Raw genomic sequence first — 6,327 nt, 5'->3', positions numbered from 1 at the left:
CTAATCTTAATTAGGGTTTCCAGTGTATAATTGCAGGTTGCAATCATCTCTCCCCTCCCCAGCAACACCATGGTAATTTTTTTTTTTAACCTCGACTTTTCAGCATTTTGTCCGACTGAGCAAATATGTACTTTTGCTCACCACGCCACCAGAAAGTAAGCAAACAACAGTAAGTAACTATAATTGCTGTGTCCAATCCACCACCAGTAATCCAAGGTCAGACTAAATCACTGAGATAGGAAGGCTCGAAGCCTGTTTTCATTTGATAAGACACGGATTGGAGAGAGAACCCAAAGCATGATTTAAATCCCAAAATGTCCCCTACTAAAACATTAATTTGCACACAGTGAATTTCCCTAGATGTCTTCCCTAGTCATTATTACAATTCAAAATGTGTTTGTTTTCTGGATCAGATAAACTGCGTGGGAGCCAAGACCCGTCTCCAAAAAGCATCACCGTGCAAAGATTATTTTCCTGTACAATCTCTCTGAAGATATTTAATTATTAGACTATGAGACTTATACCGACTAACTCTGCAAAGACCGTAACAAAAATGCAATAACATAAAAAAGCATACAAAACATTTAGCTGGAACTTAAAAAATATTTGATGCCCTGTCTTAACAGCATTAAGTAAATGATGTTCCTTACATGACATTACACACATTCGGCATTCTGACTTTGTCAAAGGATTACTCTTATTACGTAAAGCAAAATAAGGGTAAAATTGAGCAAGACCAGAATGTCCTCCTCAGACAGCCACATAGCTAATGACTGTTTTAACTGCAAAACCCTCTGCAATTCTACACTCCAGATTACTCAGTGTGGAGCAGCTCAGTTCTTCAGATGGTTAGGTAGGCCTGCCCAGGGGGCAGCAATCAATCACACTCTACTCTCTTTTGCTGTGATCTTTACAAAGAACAAGGAATAAAGAGTACAGCTTTGTCAGGACGAGCTCATTTGAGAGATGTGCTAGATTACTTGGGATTTCCTTTTTTTGTCTGTGAACTAGAGAACTTTGGGTTTGTTTATAGCTCTGCCATTTGATATACTAAAGTGCCATTTACCTGTTGTCCATCTCTATCCTTCCAAGTCTACTGAATATAAATTGAAGCATTAAATCATGACTGAACAGCTACTTAGATTATTTAAGGTTTGAGTGATGGTCATTTTGCAGTCGAATGAGATGCCCATTTTTCATAAAGTAAGTATTGCAGATGCTTTATCTTCTGCAATATATGACTAATTTGAAGAGTTAAGTAGAGTGTACAGTTGATAAAGTGAGTAGGGTATAAGTCACTGCATTTATCAAAGCTCTATCAAATATGTACGCTGAGGACATGTTATAGGACGTTTATAGCTGATCATCCTAATAAAATTGTGAAAAAGCTTTCATCATCATTTAAACTGTTTCTGATTTTTTATGTCAGTAAACAGGATCATTAAATATAATAAAAATACCCTTATTTACATGTATATTGTTTAGGCTTCATTTTTGGAAAAAACATTGTGGAGTTTGTGTGATATTAGTATAAAGCTACAAAGTCCATTTGCATAAGTTATTTTCTCTCATATTTGTTATGGACAATGATCACGGCAGTGTCCAATATATCCATTTGTCAAAGTGATGTTATTATTGCTTTTGTTTTTTTTTGTTTTCTTTTGTCAGCATTTTTGTTATTTTTTAATGATGTCACTTTTGTCAAGATTCTGTTTCTGACTATTTAAATGGTGTGTGGGTTCTTTTGTCCGTACAGTACTGAGGAGAAGTGTTGTTTAAAATGACCCTCCCAATGTAGTAAATTAATTTAACACATTCAGATCTAGATCAGTTACGCTAGCTGAGAAATCAGACTATGCACATACTGAACGGTATTTGAACTCAGCTAGAAACCAGTCTAAAGGCGTGAACTCCTGGGAACTAGAATAGGATTATAGGTCACAATAAGAAAGTCCACTTGCCACTGGCTCATTACGGATGCGCCCTCATTCATATTCACAAACGCTTCGTACAGAGTCATTCTCAAGTCAGTAGACTTTTAAAAGGCTTAACACTGAATAAATAAATTAAAAAAAATACTCTAGTCTCATTACAAGCAGCAGGAGATCACCGTGAACGTGCAGGGGGTGAATGCGACAATACCAAACTAAACTTTACACGTTTGAAACCGAGCATTATTTTAGGCGTACTAACCTATTTTTTGCTAACATGAACCCTTGTTGTTGGATACACTTAGATTATACTGATATTTGACCTGCTTATGATAACTGCCAAAGTATGCAATGACTAGGTTAAAATCAAAGATACAAAAGCTTCATTTTTTTTGTTTGTTTGTTTTTTAATTTGCTAGCCCAGTGTCTTATTTCAAATTACAAAGAACTCTACATCATGTCTGTAATGTCCAAAATCATAGTCACATTTGTCATAGTGAAAAAGTCCATGAAAGCACTGGTCTTTTTAGTTATTTGTTAACAAACTCTCTTTTGACCATTTTTTACTATCACAATTTTACATGCAGTTGTTACCTCTGAGTTAATTCATTATTATCTAAACAATACAATTGTCTTGCATTGTTTTATTAGTGTTCAAACATTATAGATCATCTTCAGACATTATCTTTGCTGGTTGAAATCACAGATCTGGAACTCTCATTCCCTCTGAAACAAACATGTTTGTGGAGCTCTTCAAAGGCGACTAGAGATATCAAAAGGCTGGAGATTGGTTTTCTCTGCAGAGTGGGCTGTCATGCCACTAGACATGGTGCCTCCATGGGAATGCTGCATTTGGTTTTTTAAAGCAGCCTTCGTTCCACTGCAGACCCCCAAACCCCCTCTGAGCAGTGAGTGACCTTGTAGGATTGTCTACAGGGGCCCTTTGGGCTGTTGGATTGTTTTGGCCGATTTAGTTGGCAGTAGTGTGTGTGTTGGTGGGAGGTGGGGAGCGTGTATGCTGACTTTGAACAAGCACCTAGTCCTTCCACTGAGATAATACCATCTCAAGGCACTTCTACTGTTTCACGTGCAAATCAAGTCATCCTTAGTCCCAGATCTTCAGATCTGCATTAGATCCTATGCCATCCAGCAATGTTTGTCTCTTTTCTTGTATGTTAATTAAATGTGGCTTTTCAATTTGTAGTTCTCCAAATAGAAGAAAAAAAAGGTTGTAACTGCATTACTACAGCAACAACCTCTCAAATGTCATTCATATTCAGTATTCATGCTAACAAAACCCTCCCTCATATCAGTGAAGCCTGCCTAATTTAGCATGTCCCTTAGAGAGATGGCCCTTTGTGAATAATGATAAACATTCAGTAGAATGGCATCACATGCATAGTAAGGATCATCACCATTCATGATTAATCACCCGAGGTTCCCATCATGAACCTGAAATAAATCCCATTAGCAAGCAATCACAGCATGGCATAAATGTTTATCAAATTCATTGCAAGCTTTTAGATAATCTCTTCAATGTGCTGCAATGAAGCACACAGCAATGATATTAATTTGTGTCCAGCTGGTCTTAAGTGAGTTCTTTAGGTGATAATTCCACACTGTAGGCATTAATTCCACAGTCAGGATTCTGCTGTGCAGAGACTTCGCTCTAAGGGCTGTGTCTGTGGACTGTGTCTGTGGGATGGGGACTCAAGGGTGGGGTATCTGTTTGGAATAATGCAGCAGTGACTCTCATCAGAGTTTGAATGGTGCTGGGATTTACTGGCGAGTTGCATGGTAAATCAAACTGGTCATTTGAGTGCTCTTCTGAATGTAAGTGGTTCTACTCTATTTCTCTAGTGCTCAAACAAATAACAGGGTGAAGCACGCCCATGTTTAATTTCAGTTTTTTTTTTTCTCCCTCTACAGAGGGCAAGCATAATTTACTGCAGGGATAAGTCCCATCTGAAGCAAACATTTAGATCGGGCCACTCAAGAATTCAAGCCAACTCAAATATTGCTTTAGATCATATCTTAAACAGAAGGAAAAATACACTCATAATCATGAAATACAAAAATAAATTCCAAATTTTGGCAAAACCACCAATAAAATGTCATATGGATCTGCTATATAATATGCAGTCCTGTGACAACAGCATGGCACAGTATACATGCTCTCAAGAATTCCCATTTTTTCACACATGTTGTAAACATCTCTGTGGGCTGGTGTAAGGGGAACTTTTGACAGCTCTTATAATTGTAACCAATGGCCCCAACAAGGAACTCATTATATGAGGTTAGTCACCATGTAGCACAATAATGAAAGAACTCCTCATGAAGCCAACAGCCGTTGCTGACAGAGACACCATTTGGCCACATTCATACAATTCACACACATCAATGTAATATTCTTCTTCACACACATACAGAACACACCGGATGGGATAGCATGCCATGTGTGCTTTTAGTGTGGCTATTTCTAGACAAAAGTTCCTTCATCTACAGGTGTGTTAGATGTTAGATATTTAGACTGGAGCATTAAGCATTTAAGACAGAGCTCTTAAATCGGCACCATATCTAGGCTATTATCGGCATACTTTATGCAGACTCCTGTAGGCAGTGCTCAGAAGTCCCTTGGCTCATTAATATTACTAAGCATCCAACAGAAAGCTGAGCTGTTTCACTAGAATGCTAATTAAACAGCAGCTTAGCATATAACATTTGAGTGAAAACAAGAGAGATGTATGCAGTTTTTATTACAATATATTCATTTCTAATTTTTTGTGTCTGCCATGCCAAGGCACATGAAATATTTTCATACAAGCAAGCTCATAATCTTTTTATGTCACGCTTTCATTGTGACATTTTGACTGTAGAGACAGCAGCTGAGGCTGCTTCTCTTGCCTTGTAAAGACTGGCCTTATCCTTGTAATTTCTCCTTGTCCGTGAAGTGTGATCAGGCCTGCTGTTATCCCACACCACACAGACGATAAAAGCGAAGAGCTGGAGGACAGAAGAATGATTCACCTGTCTCTATCTCTCTGTCTTGAGTGCCAGACTCTCCCACTCACACACTGAATGAGCTGCAACTCAGAGTACATTACATTCAGGTGCTCATTCACAAAGCTGCATGATGCCTGGCTTTGGTCTCAGCTAACCATTTAGACTGTGTGCCGGTCCAGGAGAGCTATTTTCCTGCCTCGCAAGCTCCCAGAAGACAAGCAATGATGGATATTTAACAGAAAACAGCTATACTCTTTTTTTATAAGTAAAGAGAGCTATTCAATTAGCAAATAAATTTGTTGCCAATTACTAGCCTGTGATTGTCCCAGATTTGTATGTGGAAAATATTCATTATTTTTTAAGCAAATCATGAATTTGTAATACAAAACCAGTTCTCTTGTTTAACATTAAAAAGTAACCTTATATAACAAATGGCCTAGTAATAGTAAAAATGTTTCATAATAAACAGAGTGCCTCATCTATCTATGAAAGATTTGTTTTCAGTAGATGTTCAGGAATCAGCCCTCTTATGATCAAAGCAACCCAGTAAACTAGTTACTTTTAAACCCATTATTTGCTGCTTTTTGTGGACTGGATTTGGTTTGGTATAAAACGCTAACTAAACATGCAATTTTCCTCATTGATTATCATCTGTCATGTAACATATAGTGCTGAAGCATGTTATCAAGTAAAGATCAAATAGCAAGTATTTAGCGCCACAGCTCAGCATTATGTAAAGAATGTGTAGCTGCTTAGAATATCAGTAGCCTCTTATGCATCTGGCACTAATGTGTGTGATCTTTGAAGACAGTGTTGATGTCTTTATCAAGAACACACAGACATCCTGACCAGTCACCATATATGCATATAAAAACCTGTTCTTTGTCCTTAATGAATCAATGAGTAATCAATAAGGGTCATCCTGCTGACCTATGATGGTGAAACCATAATGTGTTTCCGATATCACAGGCAGAGGAGTTGGCAGATGGCAGCCTGATTGGGCCATAATTCACCACAGGACACAGGCAAGTGCTGGATAATTAAGAGTTCACAGACAAGCTGGAACCTTGACGAGGGGGGGTAAAAAGCGGTGGAAGAGCTGTCAGCAGCGCAATTGTTATTTCCCAATACTGAGACAGTATTGTGTTTGTTTGTGTTTGTGTGTGTGGGTGTGTGTGCATATGAGTGCCCCTGTGTGTGCGTGTGCGTGTTTCTTAGTATCCATGCAAAAGAAAGGTCACCCATAAGGGTCAGCACAGTTACTATGGAAACAGATTCTAAAAGTGATGGTTCAGGTCAGGACTGATTTTTTTGTGTTAAGAATGAGAAATTGCAAAAATAATGTGAAGACAACAAATTGAAAAAACATTCCTAGAATGTCACTAAAACAATA

This window comes from Electrophorus electricus, chromosome 6 (genome assembly GCF_041902795.1).
Source record: "Electrophorus electricus isolate QZ-2024a chromosome 6, ASM4190279v1, whole genome shotgun sequence".
In the NCBI taxonomy this organism is placed as follows: Eukaryota; Metazoa; Chordata; class Actinopteri; order Gymnotiformes; family Gymnotidae; genus Electrophorus; species Electrophorus electricus.
The sequence above is the reverse complement of the archived record's forward strand: the minus strand, read 5'-3'. Positions refer to the sequence as shown.